General features: G+C 41.3%; 1 protein-coding gene across 11 annotated transcripts in view; it reads right to left on the bottom strand.

Annotated features, from left to right (window-relative positions):
* Positions 1-27,891, bottom strand: part of ARHGEF12 (Rho guanine nucleotide exchange factor 12) — a 162,624-nt gene that overhangs the window by 111,544 nt on the left and 23,189 nt on the right. For 2 of the 11 annotated variants that reach the window (XM_070047281.1, XM_051848584.2), the window contains exon 1: positions 192-2,417. The exons of the other annotated variants lie outside the window; for them this stretch is intronic. The gene's annotated coding sequence lies outside the window, so the exon portion shown is untranslated. Of the gene's footprint in view, positions 1-191; positions 2,418-27,891 lie in introns of those variants that run through there. 11 annotated transcript variants of the gene reach the window in all.

Genomic DNA, 27,891 nt, shown 5'->3' with positions numbered 1-27,891 from the left:
TTAGGCTTTTTAAAACATGAAAAATAAAAACCTTAAGAGCTACCATAAGAAGCAATTATGAATAATGTAAAGACATCATTTCCCTTTTAATTTTATTCCTATTGTAGGTATATCCCTTTCACTGAAGCTATTTTCTACCATTTTGCTACATTTCATACAGGACTGAGAAAACAAAGACTGCTATAGATTACCTGGATCACCAGACAAATCAGCAGACAAGTAAAAGCTCAAAAGCCTCGTTTCCATGGAGTAGAGAATGAAATCCTCACCAACACACCACTCCCTTAGCAATCCTATGCTTTTCCTTTATATATACATTCCACATCCTTGGAAAGGCATTTGCTGGATGATCTTACTGACCACAAGAGGGATGATAAGAAGAAACTCCACCTCTTCTCCCACCCCCAATCATCTACCATCATCATTGGGAGCCCAACACTGCACAGCTAACGGCAGAGAAAAGCATCCACATACATTTTCCCAGATTACACCATGAAATATACACATAAGGTAAAGAAAGCAATAATTAAGCTGACAATTTTTCACACAGTAAGAAAAATAGCTCCCATGAAATTACAAATAATTTTAAAAGATCTAATTATAGAGGCACAAAAACACCTAATTTTTTTCTGAACACAGTATAATTTTTTAAATTGGGAATTCGCTGAATATGGTACCAACAATAAGAGTCCCTTAAGTATCTTAAAAATTTTGTTGTTATTACTCCTTTCCCTAATGCCCAAATAAATCAAATAAGTTAGGATTAACAACAATAAAAAAAAAGTCTCCTTTTGTTGGAAGTATGTCCCCTTCACAGAGAATCTGGGACAGGAGGTGGTTGTGGAAGAGAAACAGATAAAAAGCAGGGGGAGAAAAAATATTTTCTGCCCCAATAAGCCTAATTAAGTTTGTAGGCAAGGCTGGGAGGATTGAAATTTCTTCATGCTACTCTGTCTGTTTGTGTTTGATTATTGTAAATCTTCCCAGGTCTCCAACTACGCCCCAGGCATTATGATGTCTAGCACTCTGTAAACTAGCATCCTTACTGCTTACAGTAGAATGAGGGAGGGACAAGAGACACACACTCATTCAATCTAATCCTTAGAAGCCATGTAATTTTGTTAAAACAGTAATTTGCCTCTAACACTGTTCTCTAACAAATGCACTACCATACTAAAGACAGGTTAACCTCTACTTGCCTGAACCATCAATTCAATTTGATATCTGCAGGCACATACTTTTGGAGATCAATGTAGTAGGTATGAGAAAGACATGTTCTTTGTTTTTAAAGACATGTTGCTTAAAACATCTGAATACATCTAATTTTAAGTTAAATCCCAGTAATGATTTCACCTACATATACAACAGCCCAGGGTTTTGTAAATTTATAAATCATTTTATAAATTCACAGAACCTCAGAGCCATAGTTAATGAGATATGAAGAAACAGTTTCCAAGGAACCCACACTGTGCCAAATGTAATCTGTAAAAAAAAAAAAAAAAAAAAAAAAACAACCGGGGCCAGTACTGTGGCATAGCAGGTAAAGCCACCGCCTACAGTGCCGGCATCCCATGTGGACGCCAAGTTAGATTCCCGGCTGCTCTCCTTCTGGTCCAGTTCTCTGCTATGGCCTGGGAAAGCAGTAGAAGATGGCCCAAGTCCTTGGGCCCCCATACCCATGTGGGAGACCCAGAAGAAGCTCCTGGCTTCTGGTTTCTGGCTTCGGATAGGCCCAGCTCCAGCCACTGGGGCCATTTGGGGAGTGAACCAGCAAAAGGAAGATCTCTCTCTCTCTCTTTCTCTCTCTGCCTCTGCCTCTCTGTAACTCTGCCTTTCAGATAAATAAGTAAATATCTTTTAAAAATTTGATTACATATATAATATGTATTTATAATATATATAAAATTTTATAGGTCTTCAAAACTACAGACTAATGACTTTACACCCTCCTTGGGCAATGCAAAAGAACAAATTTGTTCAATTTATAATTTGTAAGTACTTAAAAAGGTAGCTAGTTATCAATGAAAATCGTCCAGATTTTCTAGAAACAAATTAGAACTAAGTACTGGCCGGCGCCGCGGCTCAATAGGGCTAATCCTCCACCTGTGGCGCCAGCACCCCGGGTTCTAGTCCTGGTCGGGCCGCCGGATTCTGTCCCAGTTGCTCCTCTTCAGTCCAGCTCTCTGCTGTGGCCCAGGAGTGCAGTGCAGGATGGCCCAAGTGCTTGGGCCCTGCACCCGCATGGGAGACCAGAAGAAGCACCTGGCTCCTGGCTTCGGATCAGCGCGGTGCGCTGGCTGCAGCACACCAGCCGCAGAGGCCATGGAGGGGTGAACCAACAGAAAAGGAAGACCTTTCTCTCTGTCTCTCTCTCACTGTCCACTCTGCCTGTCAAAAAAAAAAAAAAAAAAAAAAAAAAAAACTACTAACTATTGATATCATTAGACTTCCTCTTCCTATTCTAGGGCCTCATATATCTGTTAGCATTTTCTAGCCAGTCCATTATCCTATAAGAATCATGAAGCTCCCTGGAGATCAAAGCCTGTGTTGGCCTAAGCTAATGAAGCAATTTCATACCACAGGTCAACTCAGAACTTGAAAGGAACTAATTTTTTATCTCGACTCCTCTATCTAGGTCACCAAATGTAAGTAATTACCTATTAATCACGTAACACCTCTCTTCTAACAAAACTTACCACTGCTCCCCTCTCTCTTTTTCACCTGGTACTCCAGAACTCTCCATCTACAGGAAACCTAACACCTCTAAATCTCAGCCCCTCCACAGAATGCACTTCAACCTCCTTATCTTAACTAAAACATGACTCATTCCCAGCAGCAGCTTCCTTTACTGCCTTTTCTAAGTCACACCTTCTCCAACTGGAAAGCTTTCAGACTCCAGAAGGAAGTTTTTAATTTTCTGTTTCTCTAATGCCCAAAGAACCAATATATGTATTACAAGGTGTTCAACTTCAGCAAACTGTAAATCAAAGCCACAATGAGAAAAATACTAAGAAAAAAATGAGTATCTATTGTACTTATGAAAATACAGAGCAACTGGAATCCACACACACTGTTGGTGGGAAAGCAACTACTCTCTAGGAAACTGTTAGGCAGTATCAGCTGAAGCTGAACTGGCAGTTTCACACCTAGGAGAAACACATACCCATGTTCACAAAAAGACACGTTCATGAATGTTGCTAAACATCATTACTACTAATACTCCCAAACTAGAAACTACCTAAATGTGCTTCTGCAGAATGGAGAAAAAGCATTGTGCTATGTCCACATATTAGAATTAATCAACAAGGAGAATGAACTATGACCACCCGCAACAATACAGATCAATGTCACAAACCATTCAAAAGAAGCTAGGTTTAAATATATATATATGTATAAATATATATATATGTATATACATATCACATGACTCTGTGTCAAGAACCAAAAGGCAGTGGGTGGCAGGATGGTAGTGCAAGGGTGAAACCACCACCTTTAAAGCCCCATCCAGTATCAGAACACTGGTTCAAGTCCAGGCTGATCCACAATAGCTCCTGTTATTGTTCCTGGGAAAGCAATGGAAGATGGCCCAAGTACTTGCCACCCATGTAGGAGACCCGGATGGAGTTTGGGGCTCCTGGCTTTGGCCTGGCCCAGCCTGAGGCTGTTACAGTCATTTGGGGAGAGAACCAGAAGATAGTTGATCTCCTTCTCTCTGTCTCTCCCCTTTTCTGTCATTTTCCCTTTCAAATAAATGAAATAAATAAATAATAAAAAGCAGTTTAAAAGTAAACACAAACTACCTGTAATTATACTCTTAGATATTTAACCAAGTGACATGAAAATTTATGTCTACACAAAAATCTGCCATGGACATTTATAATCATTTTAGTCACAACTGCTAAAAACAGGAAGCAACCACAGAGCCCTTTCATGGAGGAATTGAAAGCCAAACTATGACTCATCCATACAATAGAATACTATTCAACAATTTTAAAAGAATTAACTATTAATTCAGGCAACATGGATAAATCTTAAATGCATTTTATTTTACTGCAAGAAAAAAGTCGGATGCAAAATTCAAAGACTGTATCATTCCACTCATATGACAATGGAAATGCAAAAGTACACACCACTAGCAATGGCAGGGAGGGAGGCTGACTACAAGCAGGATGCACAGGGAAATATTTATGGTGCAGGATCTGTGCTATATGATACTAAGCAGTTGACACACTATTCTACATATTTGTCCAAAGCACAGAACTGCACATTTAAAGAGTGAATCTCAATGAATGCTAACCAAACAAAAACAAACAAAACCAGAATGTCAAAACATCCCAGAAGAAACATGGATTGGGACAAATGACTCTAACTACATTACAGACATTTTTTAAAAAGATTTTATTTATTTGAAAGACAGAGTTACAGAGAGAGGTAGAGCCAGAGAGAGAAAGGTCTTCCATCTGCTGGTTCACTCCCAAAACGACCTCAACAGTCAGAGCTGAGCTGATTTGAAGCCAGGAGCTTCTTTCGGGTCTCCCAAGTGGGTGCAGGGACCAAAGGACTTGGGCCATCTTCTACTGCTTTCCCAGGCCACAGCAGAGAACTGGATCAGAAGTGGAGCAGCCGGGACTCAAATGGGTGCCCATATGGGATATCAGCCCTGCAGGCCAGGGCTTTACCCCACTGCACCACAGCGCCAGCCCCAAAAACATTTAATTTAACTGCTTTTAAGGGCTTGTAGGAAAGTAGCTAAAGAACTCTGGGAAATAAAGTTTGGCTTGGAATTGTAAGACTAATGACAAAACAAACTGTACATAAAATCTGTACACAAGGTAGAAAATTTGCTTCCTGTGGATTACAAGTAATCAATTCTGAAACTGCTTTTTCATATATATTAAAACTTAATAAATAAGTGAATGGATAATAGGTGGCTGCAGCTAGGTTTCTTACCTTCAGATGGGGAAGCCACAGATAAGGAGGACCCCAGTGATCCCCGTGATACTGAATTAAAAATTGGGGACTTCAGTATGAACTCATGTTTACCTTAACATGTCTATATAAATGGATAAATACAGACAATTATGGCTGTATATATACATATATGCTAATACAGATATACCTATATTGCCTTGTTCTTGTGCCCTAGGGCAGCTTAAAAGCAATGGCACCCTAAAGCAATGAGCACATCCAGCAACCACATTCTGGGTTTGTTTTTTTTGTTTTTGTTTTTTTTTTTTTTTTTGAACAGGCAGAGTTAGTGAGAGAGAGAGAGACAGAGAGAAAGGTCTTCCTTCTGTTGGTTCACCCCCCGTGGCCGCTGCGGCCGGCGTGCTGCGCCGATCCAAAGCCAGGAGCCAGGTGCATCCTCCTGGTCTCCCATGCGGGTGCAGGGCCCAAGCACTTGGGCCATCCTCCACTGCCTTCCCAGGCCACAGCAGAGAGCTGGACTGGAAGAGGAGCAACCAGGACAGAATCTGGTGCCCCAATCGGGACTAGAATCCGGGGTGCCAGCACCGCAGGTGGAGGATTAGCCTAGTGAGCCGCGGCGCCGGCCACATTCTGGTTTTTAAATACCAAACACCAATAAAAAGAACTACAGATGCTTGGAGAAATAACTGATTCGATAGCTGGCACAAAGAAACTATAAAATGAGCCTGGAGCATCTGTAAGTGCCATAAAGTAAGGAAGCGCTCAAAAAAGAAAATGATAGGAGCATACGAAAGGGACACGAGCACCAAGCTGGAAACTTCCAAGTCAATGTTGGAACAATCTAATCAACAAAATAGAAACACAGCATTATATTAGAACCTGAAAAATAAAATGTGAGTCCATACTGATATAAATGACTGAATAAATACAGAAATAGGATGAAAAACAAATTTCCCTTTCAGAAGAATTTTAAACCATATAAAGTGTGGGTTGGATCTGTGACACTTGCTTTTAAAGAACAGAGAATGGAATGAGAGAAAGTATTTTCAAGGGCAAGCAATGTGGCATGGTAGGTTAAGTTTCTCTCTGCAGCACCAGCATCCCATATGGGTGCCCCACTTCCAATCCAGCTCCCTGCTTATAGCCTGGGAAAGCAGTGCAAGATGGCCCAAGTGCTTGAGCCCCTGCACCCACATGGGAACCTGGAAGAAGCTCCTGGCTTCAGATTGGCCCAGCTCCAACCCTTGTAGCCATCTGGGGAATGAGCCAGCGAATGAAAGACCTCTCTCTCTGTCTCCCTCCCTCTGTTTGTAACTCTACATCTCAAATAAATAAATCAAAAAAAAAAAAAAAAAAAGACTAATTTCAGAGTTAAGAAAGGTGGCAAACACTATCTTAACCAAATGGTCAAGGTTAACATCCTTGAGATCACATGGACATCACATACTCCTGATAAAATGAGATGAAAAGAGCACTTCATCTCTGTGAGATTTTTTTCCAAAAACCAATCATCCTGGGCTAATAGTGAAAAACAACAGCTGGAAAGCAACAGCAATTCAGACTGGGAGACGCTCAACGAAACCAGTCTCAAGGCTTCCAAGATCATGAGAAATCAAGGAAGACTAAGAAACTGTCACAAACCAGAAAAGTGGGGAAACAGCAACACTAAATACAATTTCATATCCTGGATTTGATCCTGGAACAGAAAAATGCCATTAATGGAAATGCTGATGAAATCCACATAATCTGGAGGTTGGTTCTAGATGCAATGTCAGTTTCCTGGTTTTGACAGACATATCATAGTAATACAAAATATTAACAATGAGGAAAACAAAATGAGGAGAATATGGGAACTTTCATTACCATCTTTGCTACTTTTCTGTAAATCTAAAGTTATTCTGAAATAAAGTTTATTGAACTAATTCATTTATGGTGTTAAAGTCAGAATAGTGGGTGCTCGAAGAAAAGAATGAATTGTTGGTTAACACTTTCACAAAGAAAATGTCACACTAAGGTGACTTCATTGATGAGTTCTCTTAAGATTTCATGGGAAGGAATAATAATTCTATACATACTCTTGTGAAAACAGGTGAAATTTCCCAACTAATTTTGAAATTAACGTTACTCTGATATCAAAACAAGGTAATGACACTATACTCTCTCTCGCTCTCGCTCTCTCACACACACACCCTAAAAACCAATATCCCTTGTGGATACAAATATAAAAATATTAATCAAAATAGAAGCAAATCAAACCTATCAATACATAAAAAGAATACATTTTGACCAACTGAGGTTTACACTAAGAACACAAGGTTGGTTCAATATAAAAAATTAATGTATTCGGGGCCAGTGCCATGGCACAATTGGTAAATCCTCCTCCTGCAGCACCAGCATCCCATATGGGTGCCGGTTCTAGTCCTGGCTGCTCCTCTTCCAATCCAGCTCTCTGCTATGGCCTGGGAAAGCAGTGGAAGATGGCCCAAGTGCTTGGGCCTCTGCACCCATGTGGGAGACCTAGAGGAAGCTCCTGGCTCCTGGCTTCGGATAGGCGCAGCTCCGGCCGTTGCGGCCATCTGGGGAGTGAACCAACGGAAGGAAGACCTTTCTCTTTGTCTCTTCCTCTCACTGTCAGGAACTCTCTCTCTCAAATAAATAAATAAAATTTTTAGGAACCAGCGCTGTGGCGCAGTAGGTTGACACCCTGGCCTGGAGTGCCAGTATCCCATATGGGCACCGGTTCGAGACCCGGCTGCTCCACTTCTGATCTGGCTCTCTGCTGTGGCCTGGGAACACAGTGGCAGATGGCCCAGGTCCTTGGGCCCCTGCGCCCACGTGGGAGACCCAGAAGAAGCTCCTGGAGGAAGCTCTTGGCTCCTGGCTTCGGACTGGTGCAGCTCCAGCAATTGCAGGCAATTGGAGAGTGAGTCATCGGATGGAAGACCTCTCTCTCTCTCTTTCTGCCTCTCCTCTCTGTGTAACACTGACTTTCAAATAAATAAAATCTTTAAAAAAAAATCTTAGTGCGAGTGGGAGGGAAGTTATGGGGGGGAGAAAGCCATTGTAATCCATAAACTGTACTTTGGAAATTTATATTTACTAAATAAAAGTTTAAAAAAATCTTTAAAAAAAAAAACGAATGTATTCACCATATCACCAGTCTAAAAAAAAAAAAAAACCATATGATCATCTCAAAAGGTAAACAAACAATATCTGACAAAACTGAATACCTGTTACTGATGAAATTTTTCATAAACCAAGCAATAGAAGGTAATTTTCCCAAATTAATAAAGCATAACTACAAAAAACATCTATCACCATACTTAAAGGTACAATACTGAATGCTTTCCTCTAAAATTGAGAACAAAGGAAGGATGTCTACATGTCCACTGCTTCTTTTTAAAATTTGAGAAGCACTGAGAGAGAGCATGTTTCCATTTGCTGGTTCACTTCCCAAATGCCTGCAATGGCTGAAGCCAGGCTGGACTTGGAGCCAAGAATCCAGGAACCTATTTACATAAGCCATCACTGCTACCTCCCAGGGTAAGCACTGGCAGGAAGCTGAAGTCAGAAGTCAGAGGCAGATTCAAAGCCAGGAATCGGGGCCAGTGCTGTGGTGCAGCAGATTAACGCCCTGGCCTGAAGCGCTGGCATCCCATATGGGTGCTGGTTCTAGTCCCGGCTGCTTCTCTTCCGATCCAGCTCTCTGCTATGGCCCGAAAAGCAGGGCCCAAGTCCTTGGGCCCCTGTACCCACGTGGGAGACCTGGAAGAAGCTCCTGGCTCCTGGCTTTGGATAAGTGCAAATCCCGCCGTTGCGGCCATCTGGGGAGTGAATCACTGGACGGAAGACCTCTCTCTCTCTCTCTGCCTCTCCTCTCTCTGTGTAACTCTGACTTTCAAATAAATAAATAAATCTTAAAAAAAAAAAAAATGGTCAAAGCCAGGGATTAAATCCAGTCCTCTGGTAGGGGACACAGGCATCTTAACTACTGGGTTAAATACTCTCCATTTTTCTTTAACATTTTAGCCAAATAAGACAATAAAAATAAATACTTAAAAGGCATACAGATTTATTTAAGTAAAATTATCTTTAATCACAAATGACATAATCATTTCTGTAAAAAATCTAAAAGGATCTATAAAAAACTAGTAGAACTTGAGGCAGACATTAGCAGATAAAGTCACCACTTGGGCCAACATTTCACATCTCATATCAGAGTGACTGGTTTCAGTGCCCACTCCTCTGCTTCCAATCCAGCTTCCCTCTAACCCACACTCTACAAGGCAGCACATGATAATCCAAGTATTTGGGCCTTTCCCACCATGCAAGAGACCTGGATGGAATTCTAGGCTCCTGGCTTCATCCTGGTTGAGCCCAGGTATTTGGGAAATGATCCAACAATGAAAGATCTCTCTCCCTCTCTTCCTTTCAAATAAAATGAGAATAAATAAAAAAAATTTTTTAAACTAACAGAACTGGGGCTGGTACTGTGGCGTAGTGGATAAAGTCACCACCTACAGTGCCAGCATCCCATATGGGCGTCAGTTCTAGTCCCGGTTGTTCCTCTTCCAGTCCAGCTCTCTGCTATGGCCTGGGAAAGCAGTCAAAGATGGCCCAAGGCCTTGGGCCCCTGCACTCGCATGGGAGACCTGGAGGAAGCTCCTGGCTCCTAGCTTCAGATAGGCGCAGCTCCAGCTGTTGCGGTCAATTTTGTGGCCAATTGGGGAGTGAACCAGCGGATGGAAGAGTCACCTCTCTCTCCCTTTCCCTCCCTCCTTCCCTCCTCCCCCTCCCCCTGCCTCTCCTTCTCTCTCTCTGTGTAACTCTTTCAAAGTAAATAAATAAATTTTTTAAAAAACAGAATTAAGTAGAATTAACAGTGAACAAGGTCATTATACAAAAATAAATTATATTTCTATGTATTGCAAAAGTTAATTTTTAAATATCATTTAAAATGATCTCAAAACAGATGAAACACAAAAAGGTAAAGTCAAGCTACGTGCAATATCTGTACACTGAAAACTATAAAACCTCCTGAGGGAAATTACAGAAGACCACTAAAATGGAAAAAGTACCAAGTACTCCAAAATCTCCTGGAAAATTAAATTAAAAGTTAGGTTTCAGGGGTTGGCACTATGGCGTAGCAGGTAAAAATCACTGCCTGTGATTACAGCATCCTACATGAGCACCAGTTCCACTCCCAGCTACTCTACTTCCGAACCAACTCCCTGCTAATGGCCTGGGAAAAGCGGCCGAAGATGACCCAAATGTCTGGACCTCTGCCCCCGCTGTGAGAGACCCGGAAGCAGCTCCTGGCTTCTGGCTTCAGCATGGCCCAACCCTGGTCTTTGTAGCCATCTGGGGAGTAGACCAACAGATGGAAAACCTCTCTGTCTCTCTCTCTCTCATTCTCCCAATCCACCCTATCTCTCCCTTTCTCTCTGTAACTCTTTTAAAATAAATGAATCTTAAAAAAAAAAACAAGTTAGGTTTAATTTAATACAAAAAAATTGAAATTTAGAGTGTCAGACCTAGTAGTTAAGACACAGGTCAAGACACCCACATACTCTATCAGAGTACCTGAGTTAAATTCCCACCTTCAGCTCCTGATTCCAGCTTCCCACTAATGTAGACCTTGGGACACAAGAAGTGATGGCTCAAGTAGTTGGGTCCCTGTCATCCACATGAGAGACTCGGACTGAGTTCCTGGTACTGTAGCTCCAGCCACTTTGGTTTTGGCTACCTGGGAAGTGAACCAGCAGATGAGAAATCTTTGTCTACCTAGCAATATGAGTCTCTCACTTGCTTGCTCTTGCTCTCTCTGCCTCTCAAATAAAAATTTTTTGAAAAACCAAACATGTTAAAATTTACTTCTCAGCCCTGAACACATTATTTGTAAAAATATTTAATATTTCAATGAGCAATCTATCAATATAATGACTTACTGCAACATCAAAGGCCCAAGCAACTACTAGAACAAGTTACCAAGTTAAAATATTTCTAACAGAACTTTCTTGTACTTTATATCGGAGAAATACTGACAAATGCTACTTCAGCCATGTTATCATGGTCATCATCAACAATTACAAATGGTACTGACAGTATGTATCCTTGATAGGAAATGATGAAGATGGCACTTTACCTCTGTGATCTTCCTTCCATACATGGCTCCAATGTAATCACAAGAAAAACGTGACAAACTCTAATATAGGAGCCTCCTATAATATACCTGACCAGTACTCCTGAGAACCATTAAAACCATCAAACATAAGGTAAGTCTGAGAAATGGTCTCAGCCAATAGGAGTCGATGGAGACATTATAATTAGATGTAACATGAAATCCTAGGACAGGAAAGGACAATATGTAGAAACAAAACAAATCTATGAATAAATATACAAATAAACTATGGAGTTTAGTTAATAATGATGATGTTAACATTGGCTCATGAGTTGTAACAAATATACCATCTATTAGTATAATGCATTAAAAATAGGAGGCTTTGGGATGAGTTTTAGCTTCTAAATTTTTCTGTAAATTTAACCCTCTTCTAAAAATAAACTCTCTTTGCCACAACAAAGAATAAAAAGTTGCATTTCACTTCATCAGAAGAACTCTAAAACACTACAGGGAATGAAAGTTGCAAGGGGAAGGAAATCAAGAAAAAGATCATATGAGTGTGAATTTAAAGAATGTCATTACAGGTTTGGTAGAAAACTATATTACAAAATTCTTGAAAAAACATTATTTAGCCGGTGCCGTGGCTCAATAGGCTAATCCTCCGCCTTGCGGCGCCGGCACACCAGGTTCTAGTCCCAGTCGGGGCACCGGATTCTGTCCCGGTTGCCCCTCTTCCAGGCCAGCTCTCTGCTGTGGCCTGGGAGTGCAGTGGAGGATGGCCCAAGTACTTGGGCCCTGCACCCCATGGGAGACCAGGAAAAGCACCTGGCTCCTGGCTTCGGATCAGCATGATGAGCCAGCTGCAGCGCGCCGGCCGCGGCAGCCATTGGAGGGTGAACCAACGGCAAAAGGAAGACCTTTCTCTCTGTCTCTCTCTCTCTCTCTCTCTCTCACTTTCCATTCTGCCTGTCAAAAATTAAATAAACAGCTCTCTGCTATGGCCTGGGAAAGCAGTGGAAGATGGCCCAAGTCCTTGGGCCCCTGCACCCACATGGGAGACCCAGAGGAAGCTTCTGGCTCCTGGCTTGGAATAGGTGCAGCTCCAGCTGTTGCGGCCATCTGGGGAGTAAACCAGCGGATGGAAGACCTCTCTCTCTCTGCTTCTGTAACTCTGCCTTTCAAATAAATAAATCTTTAAAAAAATTTAATAGAAGAGAAAGCATAAAATCAAAGGTCAAAAAAATAATCTAATAGGGATGTTAAAAATACTCTTCGAACTGCTTGTACAGCTGTACTGATATTTTGACTTCAATCTCAAGATTCCCATGGATAATAGCAACAATTCACTCTCTGGTGTTTGCCACATAGGTTTCAAAGTAAAATAAATTGTTAATGAATGTCCACAGTTTCTATAAGAGGAATAACTTTGCTAGAAACCTGAGATATACAGTGGCTAACTATGAGAGGAGAAAGGGCAGAAATCAAGAGAAACATGCTTGGTTTAAATTAAGTCCTCTCACTTAGCTTCTTAAAATATTTTATTTTCTCTTTCTTAATCCTTTTTGGTAAACTAAAGTAAAACAGAAATCTCTTCAGTTTCTTCTAAAAGTCTGATAAAGACTAGTGGGCAAAACCAAATTATTAGGCCCTTCTAAAGTAAGAGCTGAGATCCAAAATTTCTGAAATTTCAAAGTACAGAATATCTGTGCATTATGATGGATTTAATAAAGCTATGTTAATTATCTGAATTACTAATACATATGACTCAACATAATCAGTTATTCATCAAAGAACTTTCTTTGCTATAACCATGTTATATATTATCTTCACAATCCAAAGAGAAATATATTTAAGAAAGATTTTTTTCTGTTTGCAACTACGTGAGGACTGAGACGGTTAAACTAAAATTTACAAGGTCAGTTTTAAATACTGTAAGTTAACTTGAGCTATGTTTCATTAGAGGAAATTCACCTTTATCATAAGACATTAAATATCCATATTTAGCAAAAATAAAGTCATCTATTCAAGAGGAAGTTGATCACTGGCTTTGTAAACCTTTAAAGCAGAGCAGAAAAATCAGCACAAGATGTTTAGCAGCTCAATGAAACTGTTTTTATCAGGAACTCTATCATTTGCACACACAGCCGTACAAAGTAACCCAAACCTATCTCCAAAAGTACCTTTATAGGTGATTAAATAAAGACAAATGGATCTTTCTTTCCTACCCAAGGATAAAATACCCTAGCAATGTAAAAAGTTTTAAACATGCAACCAACTCGTTTTTATATAAAACAAAAGCCTATCTTGGGGCCAGCGCTGTGGCATAGAAGGTTAAACCTCAGCCTGCAACTCATATGAGCATGGGCTGCAGTCCCAGTTGCTCTACTTCCCCTCAAGCTACCTGGCTAATGTGCCTGGGAAAGCAGTGGCCCAAATTCTTGGGCACCTGCACCCATGTGGAAGACCTGGAAGAAGCTCCTGTCTCCTGGCTTTGGACAGACCCAGCCCCAAATACTGTGGCCATTTGAGAAGTGGTGAACCAGTGGATGGAAGATCTCTCTCTCTCTCTCCTCTCTTTCTGTATTTCTGCCTTTCAAATAAATAATAAATCTTTAAATTTAAAAAAAGCCTATAAAAGTTCCAGCACCTCTCCTACATTGAAAAATGCTCTGAAATGAGCACAAAGGGACACAGAAGTAACCATCCGGGAGCTGGGTAATGAGTCACTAGACTATGTTTACGGAAACCACAACAAAGGAAAGATATTTTGCTATGGGTATCTACAAAGATACACTTTTCATATTTGGATTATTTTTTTAAAAATAAATTTTTAAATATTTTAACCATTATAAAAATAGTAGTTGTTCACTGAAGATAATGTGGAGGAAGAAAACAGAGGTGAGGAAAAAAAAAACCTCAATGACGTAGCATCCATCTTTCTACTAAATAAATATACAGCTATACAACAGAATTTTGTATAATCATAGAGCATAGGTACGCAGACAGAAATAAAACATATTTTAAAATTATATCACTGGGCAGGCATTGTGGCCACTGTGTCAAGCTGTGACTTAGGATGCCTGCATCTCATATCAAAGTACAGAGTACAGGTTCAAGTCCCAACTACTCCACTTTTTTTTTTTTTTTAATTTTTATTTAACAGGTAGAGTTACGGACAGTGAGAGAGACAGACAGAGAAAAAAGGTCTTCCTTCCGTTGGTTTACTCCCCAAATGACCGCCACGGCCAGAGCTACTCCGATCCGAAGCCAGGAGCCAGGTGCCTCCTCCCCATCTCCCATGCGGGTGCAGGGGCCGAAGCACCTGGACTATCCTCCACTGCCTTCCCAGGCAACAGCAGAGAGCTGGACTAGAACAGGCGTCCATATGAGATCGGCGCCGCAGGTGGAGGATTAACCAAGTGAGCCACAGCGGCGGCCCCAACTACTCCACTTTCAAACCAGCTTCCTGCTAATGTGCCTGGGAGGACAGTGGATGATTGCCCAAATACTTGAGTTCCTGTTATCCACATGAGAAACCCAGATGTAGTCCCAGCTCCTGGTTTCAGCCTGGTCCAGCACTGGTTGTGGCAAGCATTTGGGAAGTGAACCAGAAGGAAGATCCTACTATCTTTCTCTCTCTCCCTCTGTCATTCTGACTTTCAGATAAATAAATATATCTTAAGAAGCCATCCTTGTGCCACAGTGGGTAAAAGCCACCACCTGCGATACTGGCATCCCATATGGGCATTGGTTTGAGTCCCAGCTGCTCCACTTCTGATCCAGCTCCCTGCTAATGTGCCTGGGAAAGCAGTGGAGGATGGTCCAAGTCCTTGGGCTGCTGTCATCCACATGGGAGACCTGGAAGAAGCTCCAGACTCCTGGCTTCACACTGGCCCAGGTCCAGCCATTACAGCCATTTGGGGAGTGAACCAATAGATCAAAGTTCTTTCTCTGTCTCCGTCTCTGTCTCTCTAACTTTGCCTTTCAAATAGATGTTTTAAATATTTAAGTATTTTTAAAAACAGATCTTAAAAATAATAACAAAATAGATCAACAAGTACATTGATGAAGGAAAATTTCAAGTTACAAAACAGTACATCCTGGGGCCAGTGCTGTGGCATAGCAGGTAAAGCTGCCGCCTGCAGTGCCGGCATCCCATTTGGGCACTGGTTCAAGTTCCAGCTGCTCCACTTCCAATCCAGGTCTCTCCTATGGCCTAGAAAAGTAGAAAAGATAGCCCAAGTCTTTAGGCCCCTGCACTCATGTAGGAGACCTGGAAGAAGCTCCTGGCTCCTAGCTTTGGCTCAGCTCAGTTCTAGCCATTGCAACCATTTGTGGAGTGAACTGTCAGATGGAAGATTTCTCTCTCTCTGCCTCCAACTCTATAACTCTACTTTTCAAATAAATAAATACATCTTAAAAATATGTAAGTATACACACACACACATATATGTAAAACAGTACATACTGGGTAATTTCATTCATATAAAGACAATGACAGGGGCCAGCGCTATGTCGTAGTGGGTAAAGCCACCGCCTGCAGCGCCAGCATCCCATATGGGTGCCAGTTCATGTCCTGGCTGCTCCACTTCCGATCCAGCTCTCTGCTATGGCCTGGGAAAGCAGTAAAAGATGGCCCAGGCAAGCACTTGGGTCCTGCACCCCATGGGAGACCAGGATAAGTACCTGGCTCCTGCCATCGGATCAGCGCGGTGCACCGGCCGCAGCAGCCATTGGAGGGTGAACCAACGGCAAAGGAAGACCTTTCTCTCTGTCTCTCTCTCTCACTGTCCACTCTGCCTGTCAAAAAAAAAAAAAAAAAGATGGGCCAGGTCCTTGGGCCCCTGCACCTGCATGGGAGACCCGGAAAAAGCTCCTGGCTCCTAACTCAGCTCCAGCCATTGCAGCCACTTGGGGTTTAAACCAGCAGATGGAAGACCTTTCTCTCTGTCTCTCCCTCTCTGTAACTCTACCTCTCGAATGAATGAATGAATGAATGAATAAAATCTTAAAAAACAGAAGACCTACTTCTAGGAAAAACTCCTGCTTGAGACTATATTCATCCTGAATTTCTTTTTTTCTGCTTTTTACTTGCTGGGTTTATATCTTATTTTGCTTAAGAGACAGAGAAAAAGAGCTCCCATCATTCCCCAAATGCCTGCAATAGCTGGGCTAGGTTGGGTTGCAGCTGGAAACCAGGAATTCAATCCAGGTCTCCCACGTACTGGGGGAAATCCAACTACTTCAGCTATCACTGCTGCCGCCCAGGGTCTGCATTACAGGAAACCGGACTTCTGAACCAGGGCAGGACATCAAATCCAGTCACTATAATGTGGGTTGGGCCTCTTAATTGCTAGACTAAATAAATGCCTGCACACCCCATCCCCTGAATAGCTTTTCTTGTCTGCACATGTTTTTAATTGTAGGGGTAGTTCTGCTAAGTTGTTGCTAAACAAAAAATAATCAACAAGCTATAATTCGGTAATCTTTTGTAACTATCATTCAAAAATCCCTTGATGTCAGTATCACTCAAGAAGATAAAGAGACTTAGGCTATATAAATTTTTCAAGATCACAGAACTAACAAATGGTAGAGCCAGGACCTAAACAAAACCAAATCTGAGGGCAAACCTTATGTTCTTTCTACAAACCAATGGAAAATTTGGTGGCAAAAAAATCCCTACAAAAAATGAGCACCTGTCTTATCATCTACTAAAAGAAATAAGCTTCAATATTTCACAAATCTTTCAATTGCAGAGAGTTAACTAAGAAAGGACTCCTATACTCCAGTAGTCACATGCCCTAGGAATTTCAAGAGATGTTGAGAGCAGAATGTGGTGCTAATGGTGACTTGTTAAACAAAGATAGTGGGTTCATTTGTACTATACCAGGCATTTTTACTGTGGTAGTGGTCACCTTTTTGTTTTTTTCTAGTTATCTAAAGCTCCCTTGAAAATTTCAGTGCCTTAAGGGTTTCATCAGTAATTTCTCAACACAAAAAAGGCTGAATGTAAGGTTACCACTGCTCTAGGTTATGATCAAGTTAGTACCTTAAATATTAGATCATAAGATAGTTAAGTAACATTAGCATAGTTTTCCCAGTCAGTTTTGGTGAGTTATGCTTTCTGTTATCCCCTCAGTTTTTTTTACTAATGGTCAGTCAACACACACTAAAGCCATAAAAATAAAAATAACTGCTCTCATTTATAGAACTGTTGTAACAGATCCTGTCATCAGTATTGTCTTGAAATCCACATAAACAATTTCATTTTAAGAATTTAAAGTTGGGGCCCAGTGTTGTGGCATATAGCAGGTAAAGCTGCCACCTACAATGCTGGCATCCCATATGGGCACCCATTGCAGTCCCAGCTGCTCCACTTCTGATCCAGCTGCCTGATAATGTGCCTGGAAAAGCAGAAGAGGATGGCCCAAGTGCTTGGGTCCCTGACACTCATGTGGGAGACCCCAAAGAAGCTCCTGGCTCCTAGTTGCAGCCTGGTCCAGTCTTGGCTATTGAGGCCATTTGGGGTGAAAAGCAGTGGATAGAAGACCTCTCTCTGTCTCTCCCTCTCGAACTCAGCCTTTCAAATAAAGTAAAATAAATCATTTTAAAAAAAGAAAAGAAAATTAGGTTTATCACAAAGGAGGAAACACAGCCATCAACAGAACTAAATCATATTTAGCTTTTTCCCATGGCATCCTGGAAACAGAGAGGCTTAATGACAATAGTTGTATTAACCCTTATAATTATTATATTTGCTTTTACCTAACTGTAATTACTTGATCTTTCATTTTTAACATTTTTAATGAGGGTGTCTATGTGTGCCACTTGTGTTCTTCATGATAAATCATTTCCTATCTTTTTTCTAGGAACTGAGGTATAAGCATTAAATGTTTTTAAAAATTAAAATAATTTTATGAATTCAAGGTATTTTTCTTTAATACACAATGCAATAAATACTACCGTCTAAATTGGGGCAAATGGGCTTTTCTCCCTCATAATTAATTTTTTTTAAAGATTTATTATTTATTTGAAAGGCAGAGTTAGAGAGAAAGAAGGAGAGAGAGAGAATCTTCCATCCACTAGTTCACTCCCCAGATGACTGCAACAGCCAGAGCTGCAACAATCTGAAGCCAGGAGCCAAGAGCTTCTTTCAGGTCTCTCACATGGGTGCATGGGCCCAAGACTCAGGCCATCTTCTACTGCTTTCCCAGGCCATAGCACAAAGCTAGATTGGAAATGGATCAGCTGGGACTTGAACCAGTACCCATATGGGATGCCGGCACTGCAGGCAGTGGTTTTACCGGCTATGCCAAGGTGCAGGCCCCATAATTAACATTTTTTCTCTGAATTCTTAATTACAAAAAACCCTCACACACATATCCCATTATATTCTGTAAAATCAGTAACATCAAAGTAAACATTATTTTTCCCAGACAGATAAGAGAATTAGGTTCAGAAAAACTGACTTAATTATCGTGTAATTCTTAAAGGACAAATTAGGCACACATTTCCAGCAATTATGATTTTAAGTCCCAGACACTTTCCTATTTTTTTTGTAAAGATTTATTTTATTTATTTAAAAGACAGAATTAGAGAGAGAGGTGGAGACAAAGAAAGAGAGAGAGGTCTTCTCTCTGTGGTTTACTCCCTACATGGCCACAATGGCCCAGAAGCCAAGAGCCAGGAGCTTCTTTGGGTCTCCTGCACAGGTGCAGGGGCTCAAGCATTTGGGTCATCCTCCACTGCTTTCCCAGGCAGCATTAGCAGGGAGCTGGATTGGAAGTACAGCAGCCAGGACTTGAACCGTCGCACATATGGGATGCCAGCATCACAGGCAGAGACTCTTCCTGCTACACCACATGGGTTATTTATTTTGTATTTACAAATACACTGGAGAGTCATGCAATGGCCCATTTGGGATGCCGGTGCTGCATGCTGGGGCTTTAAACAGCTGTGCCTCAGTGCAGGAGTCATGCTTTCTCCATCACACTACCTGAAACAGGAGGTCCAGTCAAGGTAACACAAAACTAAGATAAAGGGGGATAAAGAAGGGAGGAAAGGAGAGAGGACGAAAGGGTAACAGGAAAGAGGTGAGACTAGGGGAGGGGAAGAAAGGAAGAGAATAAGGAGGAAGGGGAAGAGGCAAGGAAGAGACTGACAAATGACTGATAGCGGCAGCGAAAATCACAAGTGCTTAGGAATAAATTTAGCAAAAAAAGTTTGGAGGCTTATATTGGTAAAATTAAAATTATTATCTAAGAATATAAGAACTGAAATTCCTAAAGAGAAAACATATTCAGAAATAGGAAGACAACATCAAGATTTCCACCTTCTCTAAACTAATTCAATGAATTACAATTTTAAAAAAGCAACCAATAGGACTTTTTATGGATTGACAAGCTGTTCCCAAAATTTATATGGAAAAAAAGAAGCCAAAAACAGTAATGAAAATGTTGAAAGAAGAAAAGCTAAGTACAGGGACATATTATGTTTACACAGCTAAAGTTATATGGACAGACTGCTGCTGGAATAGAATCAGCCAAACCAACTAGTGGAATAGAACAGAAAGCTCAGAAACAAAAACTCAGAAAATTCAGAAACATCATGACAAAGACAGCACTAAAAATCAATGGGGAAAATACACTCTGTACATGAATACAACAAGACAACTGGTTATCCACACAGAAAAACAAAACTTGATCCCTATTTCATACCACACTTATAATATTTTTAATATTTACTATAAGTAGTAATGTTTATCATGATTATTAATACTTATGTGTATTTTATTAATAAAACAATGTACAAATGTAACATGAACTCAAATTTCATTAAATTCAAAAATCTGCAAAAGAAGTCTATGTTTGAAGATGCATAACCGTGTATCTTTAAAGGAACGTTGTCAAGATTACATGAGAGAAGTACAAAGCCCAGCACTCAGGACACATTTTATACATAAGTATAAAAACGCCAAATTTACCCCAGTGTTTACTTCTGGAGAGGAAAAGAAGAGGTTAAGATCGGGAAAAGAACCAAAGCGTGTCTCAACTTCATCCGTAATTTCTGTATCTTCACCTGTCCCCACAAAAAAAGGTAGTCGGTATATCAACCTTCGTGATTTTTTTTTTAAGATTTATTTACTTATTTGAAAGTCAGAGTTACACAGAAAGAGGAGAGGCAGAGAGCAAGAGAGAGAGCGAGCAAGCGAGCGAGTGAGAGAGGTCTTCCATCTACTGGTTCACTCCCCAATTGGCCGCAACGGCCAAAGCTGCATCGATCCAAAGCCAGGAGCCAGGTTCCTCCTCCAGGTCTCCCACAGGGGCCCAAGAACTTGGGCCATCTTCCACTGCTTTCTCAGGCCACAGCAGAGAGCTGGATTGGAAGTAGAGCAGCCGGGCCCATATAAGATGCCAGAGCTTCAGGCCAGGGCGTTAACCCACTGTGGTACAGCACCGGCCCATGATATTTCTTTTTGTTTTAGACTTACAATAATTCACAATGAAGTAAGATGACAGGCAAAAGAAAATCTAAACATTAGATGTTGAAGATAAACTGAGGCTTCTGGGCCGACATCGCGGCTCACTTCGCTAATCCTCTGCATGCAGCGCCAGCACCCTGGATTCTGTCCCGGTTGCTCCTCTTCCAGTCCAGCTCTCTGCTGTGGTCCGGGAAGGCAGTGGAGGATGGCCCAAGTGCTTGGGCCCCTGCACCCACATGGGAGACCAGGAGGAAGCACCCGGCTCCTAGCTTCGGATAGGCGCAGCTCGGGCCACTGCAGCCAATTTTGCAGCCATTTGGGGGGTGAACCAATGGAAAAAGACCTTTCTCTCTGTCTCTCTCTCTCTCTCACTGTCTAACTCTGCCTGTAAAAAAACAAAAACAAAAACAGAAACAAAAACTGAGGCTTCTGTTTAACATCGGGAAAGCATAGCTTTTCAGATTTTGTTCCCTTAAAAAAAAAAAAAAAAACTAAAACGAAGTAGTTCCAAGAATGAAACATTCTAGTATACCCTAGAATATACTATTATTGTTGAAACTGCATCACTCCGATTAATCTCTATAAAATTATAAATGTAATGCTTAAATGGCTTACAGAACCAGCTCACTGGCTTAATGTTCTAAAATTTGCCAGAAAGCACCAGTTCTAATAGAACTAGCTATCCCTTACCTGTGGACCGTTTTTAATGTTTTTAAATTAAAAATAAAAAACTTGGAGTGTATACTCCTTTGGTCATTAGTCACCATAAAAGATATTGTTCCTATTACAGAGACTGCTAGACACTAAGTAAAAAACCAAGTCTCCCTTTTCATCAAATGAAGAATGACCACTTGTGCTCAATAAAAATAATTTAAGGACCACTTGACATTTAGTTATACAACTTTTCTAAAAAAAAAAGGGGGGGGGGCATACAGAGGGAAAAAATAGGTTTTGGTATTGGTCAGACTGAGGTCAAAACCTGGCACAGCCCCTCAATGGTTTGTGTGACCCTGAGCAGGTTACTAAATTTCACAGAACCTCAATTTCCTCACAAATGATTAAACTATGTACTTGCTTTAAAGGAACATTGTCAAGATTAAATGAGAGAAGTACACAGCCCAGCACTTAGGACACATTAAGCAATAAGTGCTGTCTCTCTCTAGTAAAAAGGCTACCCAAATATAAGAATACTAAAATTCCACACAAGTTTTCTCCTCTATTCTAAAATGGAATCTGTAGGTCTCATTTTTATCATGGAAAAAAAAAGCATTTTAACAGATTTTTTTATTACTGAAAGTACCTAAACAACAGAAATTATTATGGTTCAAAGCTATTCCTGTATTACAACAATTCTGCGATGTAACAGAACCACAGATCATCTATGCTGTCCTTCCCAAAGGGTCTGACCTCTACTTGTGTTAAGACTGTAAGCTTCTTGAAACTACCCAATTTTCCTGTGCCTGTGGAGCAATAACTGGTTAAAATCTGTTTCCTTTCTATTAACGTCTGTCCACCTCTGTTGGATAGAAATAAGCTGCCATGTGATCTTGAAGAGGGGAAGCTGGGCAAATTCTGAATTTGGAAGTTTGAATCACGATGCTGGGGTCAGAGTGTGGTCATATTAATTTACCTGTTGCTCACAGCCAGAAAAGAAAGAGATCAGCCAAAACTTTTGTGGAAAAATAAAGAACTCTATACTCCATGTGAACAACAAAGAGTATTTACTCTATTACTTTGTTGCACACATCATGGCATGGAAAGATCAAGAGAAATTTAATTGAATTTAAAGTAACTCTCAAAAAAACAGACACATCTATATTTAAAATTGGGGTTTGCAAGAAAGGTCCTTTGGCATTCTTTTTGTTTTCTCTTGCAATGGAGGAACAGTTGCCAGTATCATTCTTCTTGTCTATTTCTTTTTGTTGGAAATCTTAGACAAACATATATAATTTCCATAATTGGACCTAAAAATTATCCTCCCCTGCTTGGGAGGTGCCCTTTCCCAAATAAGCTTATAGCTCAGGAGTATTGCACACGATGGGGAGCAAGTCAGCTAATACTTATGAAGAGTGACAGATAATGTATCATAAACATGCCTTTGTGGTCATATCAACTATTTGTTTTTCTTTACGGCAACAAATCAGAAGATCTTTGACAACACATAGAATTTAAAAAGAAAATGGAACAGGCGCCCATATGGGATGCCAGCACTGCAGGCTAGGGCTTTAACCTGCTGCACCACAGCACTGGCCCAACATACAGTAATTATTAACAGCAGCTATCTGGGAGTCGCTAAGGGAGCTAAGTCTACCTCTTCAGAGGAACAATTCTTAGATTGATACCTTCCTAGTCCTACTTCAAATAATGCCATGGTTGACATCTTTGCATAAAAACTGGCAGCTAAATCTTTATTTCCTTAATATATTGAGACATATATACCAATAGTAGTACCACTAGACCAAAAGGTTTAATAAACATTTTCTACTTTTTAAAGCTATCTTGTCAAGTTATTTTCTATAAGACTTAAACCAATTTATATGTTCCATGGTAAAGCATTTGTATAAAAAACACTGATTTACCACAACCCTCATTAAGCATTCATTTAAACTGCAATTTTTTAAAGGGGAGCAGGTATAGGGGAAGATTTTGGTTCAGTGGTCAAAACACCATGCACAACACCCACATCCCACGCTGGAGTGCCCAGGGTTCAAGAGCCAGCTCCGCTCCCAATTCCAGCTTCCTGCTAATGCACATCCTGGGAGGCAGCAGGTGATGGCTCAAGAACACGGGAGCCTGCCATCCATATAGGAAGACTGAGTTCTAGGCTCCTGGTTTCAGCCTGTTTGAGCCACAGCTGCTGCAGGCTAAGGGGAATAAAACATTGGCTGGAGGAAACATCTCGCTACTCTCTCTCTCTGCCGAAAGAAAAAAGAAAAAGAAAAGAAAGAAAAGAGAAAGATGAGGGCCCCACTACAACACAGCTTAGAGGATTTTTCTGAAATGATTTTGTTTGGTGCCCAAGGTTTGGCCTTAGGTAAAGGGACTATAACTCACTTGGATTTTTTTATTCACTCATTAATTTATTCAAATATTTATCATCTCCCAGGTCATGGGAACATGAAAATTTAGTAAGACAGGCAGCTCAATATAGCTGGAAAAATTAAGTTCCATGATTCTTCCATCAAAATCACTGTCCTCAGAGCTATGAAATGCCCTAACAACCAGCTTCTGACTGCGCTGTGGGGTCTCTCCTTGGGGGCAGGCAGTCCCTCTCTATTGACTAACACGAGATCTGTGGCAAGGAAAAGCTGTGAGGGAGGCTGCAGAAGCTAGAGGCCAAGTTCTGAGTGGCCTTAAATGAATGTGAAGGAACATCTTTATCCTGCAGGCCAGGATGGAGAAACTTTTTCCTGCCAAAGGACATTTGGATATCTCTAATACTGTTCAGAGACCATACAAAATTATCAGCTTAAAAATGAGCCTACTGGGCCGGCGCCGTGACTCAATAGGCTAATCCTCTGCCTTGCAGCACCAGCACACCGGGTTCTAGTCCCGGTTGGGGCGCCAGATTCTGTCCCGGTTGCCCCTCTTCCAGGCCAGCTCTCTGCTGTGGCCAGGGTGTGCAGTGGAGGATGGCCCAAGCGCTTGGGCCCTGCACTCCATGGGAGACCAGGAGAAGTACCTGGCTCCTGCCATCAGATCAACGCGGTACGCCGGCCGCAGCACGCCGGCCACGGCGGCCATTGGAGGGTGAACCAACGGCAAAAGGAAGACCTTTCTGTCTCTCTCTCACTGTCCACTCTGCCTGTCAAAGGAAAAAAAAAAAAAAAAAAAAAAAGAGCCTACTGGAGAAGATGGCCCAAGTCTATGGGCCCCTGTACCCGCGTGGGAGACCCGAAAGAGGCTCCTGGCTCCTGGCTTTGGATCGGTGCAGCTCCAGCTGTTGTGGCCATCTGGGGAGTGAACCATCAGATGGAAGACCTCTCTCTCTCTCCCTCCCTCCCTCCCTCTCTCTCTCTCTCTCTGCCTCTCTTCTCTTTGTGTAACTCTGACTTTCAAATAAATAAGTAAATCTTTAAAAAAAAAAAAAAATGAGCCTACTAGGACCAGCTTTGTGGCATAGCGGGTTAAGATACCACCTGTAGCACCAGGTTTGAGTCCCGGCTGCTCCACTTCTGATTCTACTCCCTGCTAATATGTCTGAGAAAGCAACGAAGGATGGCTCAAATACTTGCGACCCTGCACCCATGTGGGAGACCTGGATGAAGCTCCTAGCTCCTGGCTTTAGCCTGGCTCAGCTCCAGCCATTGCAGGCATTTGGGGAGTGAACCAGCGGACGGAAGATTCTCTCTGTCTCTCTCTCCGTCTCTCTATAATGCTACCTTTCAAATAAAATAAAAAATATTAGCCTACTATAGACTCCTGAATTCAGCCTGGCCTGTGGCTGCCTTGGCAGGGACAGATGGAATGCTTCTGCAGACCTTATCACGGGCCTGACATTCCCATCTGCTGCAGACTACTGTTTCCCAACCCTAAATACTGTCTGAAAGATTTGCCACAATCACATAAGCCCCCTGAACTATTAGTTACTCAGTGTCTTTCTTTAAGTAACATTACTTTCATTTCAAAAGGATACTTGATTTCACAATTCTAAATAAAAATACCAGTATCTGGCACAAATAGAAGGCCACTAGGGGTAAAAAAAGCTGTTATTGAATTTAAAAACCAAATTCAAGCAAAATCTTCCTAGGAACAAAAACATTAATTTAATCTGCACATTTGTAACCTGTTCATTTTAGCAGCCTCAAAAGGGAGGCATTTTATGTTCCTTCCCTTCAGATCTCTTAATGTCATGACACTCCATTAGCCACACTATAAAAACCATCTCATTGAATCCATTGGTACCAGGGGTTGGCCATTTAATTAAAACAGGGTGGGCAGGAAGGGACTAAATATCATTATAATCTCAGACTTGCATCCATAAACTACATTGAATCTGTTAAAAAAACTCACTTTAAAAAAGGAAATAAAACAACAGTTTAAAGCAGGGAATTATTAAAAACCATTCATGCATACCTTAAATTTTATTTCAACTTAAAATATATAGATGTACTTTTTTTGCCAATTTTTAAATATAAGACCAAGGTCTTTTTCATGAAGTAAGGTTCTGTTTATTGGAGTGTCCCATATCTTTCTTGTATAAATGACACTAAAAAATCCATCAGCTGGGGCCATCAGCTGTGGCACAGCGGGTTAAAGCCCTGGCCTGAGGCGCCGGCATCCCATATGGGTGCCGGTTCGAGACCCAGCTGATCCACTTCCAATCCAGCTCTCTGCTGTGGCCTGGGAAAGCAGTAGAAGATGATCCCAGTCCTTGGGCCCCTGACCCACGTGGGAGACCCAGAAGAAGCTCCTAGTTCCTGGCTTCGGATCAGTGCAGCTCCAGCTGTTGTGGCCATCTGGGGAGTGAACCATCGGATGGAAGACCTCTCTCTCTCTCTGCCTCTCCTCTCTCTGTGTAACTCTGACTTTCAAATAAATAAAATAAATTTTTAAAAAACAAATCCATCAGCTATGATTTCCTGTTTCGGTTCCCTTACAGTAAAGCACTGTTCTTGGGTACAGGGCCCCAGGCATTTGGGCCATCCTCCACTGCTTTCCCAGGCACATTAGCAGGAAGCAGGATCAGAAGTGGAGCAGCCAGGACTTGAACTGGCACCAATATGGGATGCTGGCATCGCAGGCAGCAGCTTTACCCCCCTCACCCCAACTTTTAACATCAAGCATGTTACTTTTTCTTGGCACTTTTATAACCTCTCTACCAGTACTATATGCATATCTTTTGTCAGCCATTAATAAAACATAAACCACCGATTAAACATGTTATAAAGGTATTCCTATCTAAATTCAAAATTGGGAGTTATATACAGTTTAGCCCAAAGAGTGGAAAACTCTTAACGTATCAATCTGAGCTGCCGAAGAATTCCAAATATTTCTGGAAGAAATCTTTAATTTATCAGATCATATGCATGACTGAGACAAGCTTGCAAATAAGTATATCTTTTTGTTGTTGTTATTTGAAAGGCAGAGTTACAGAGAGGCAGAGGCAGAGAGAGAGAGAATGTCTTCCATCTGCCAGTCCACTCCCCAGATGGCCATAACGGCTGGAGCTGCGCCAATCTAAAGCCAGGAGATTCTTCCAGGTCTCTTATGTGGGTGCAGGGGCCCAGGGGCTTGGGCCATCTTCTCCTGCTTTCCCAGGCCATAGCAGAGAGCTGGATAGGAAGTGAAGCAGCCAGGTCTCAAACTGGCGCCCATATGGGATGCTGGCACTGCAGACGGCAGCTTTACCCACTACGCCACAGCGCCGGTTCTGGAAATAAATGTATCTTAACAAATATATCTGTTCATGTGAGTAAGTTAAACTTATCCTGACAAGTTTAAGTATTCCACGTATAAGACAAAGTGAACGTGATAACTGAAAAAACTAGAACTGAGACAGGTAGCTGAGTTATATTCCTTTTCCGCTCTGAAAGGACTGGTCAAGGATTCCACTGAAAATATTCTGAATATTCTACATGATGCTTGAAAGATTTGATAATTTTCAAGAGTATTTTCCCAAACTGGATGGCAGCATAATATAGACAAGGAATCTCTTTTCCATTTCATGTATATCTAATAAGTACCTTGACACAGATCCAAACAGATACTACAGATTAAATAGCTTCTTGGAACAAAAGGCCTAATTTTTCTTAGTGTTTAACTATAGACCAAAGTTGACCATTAACTATATTTTGATCTTTCCAACTAAAAATACTTGAGAGCTGGGATTCCTGGTGCTTGTTAACACCAAAATTTTTAAACAGAACCATCCAGACTATCTTCAATCTCATCTTTGTTCTGAATTAAGCAACATCCAAACAAAGGGCCCTTTATTGTTAAGTGACCAAAAACAGACACCTTACTGAGAAACTTATGTTCAGGTAGGCATTTTAGCGAACCAAAAGATGCATTACTAAATTTTATTTTAAATTTTTAAAAATTGATTTGAGAGGCAGAAAGACAGAGAATGTCAGAGAAACAGAAAGAGCTTTCATCTGGGGGCTCACTCCCTAAACGCCTGCATTTGAGTTTGGGCCAGGCTGAAGCTGGGACCCAGGAAATTACTTGTACCACCACTTGTTGCCTGCAAAGGTCTACGTTAGCAGAAAGCTGGAACTGGGAGCAGAGCTGAAACTCGAACCCAGGCACTCCAACATGGAATGTGAGCTTCTTAACCAGTAGGCTAAATGCCTGTCCCTTCATTTTTTTTAATTTTCTTTTTAAATTTAATTTCTACTGTTGACTTCTGTATGTGGTA

This window comes from Oryctolagus cuniculus, chromosome 1 (assembly GCF_964237555.1).
Source record: "Oryctolagus cuniculus chromosome 1, mOryCun1.1, whole genome shotgun sequence".
Classification (NCBI taxonomy): domain Eukaryota; kingdom Metazoa; phylum Chordata; class Mammalia; order Lagomorpha; family Leporidae; genus Oryctolagus; species Oryctolagus cuniculus.
This window is presented reverse-complemented; position numbering and strand designations above follow the sequence as displayed.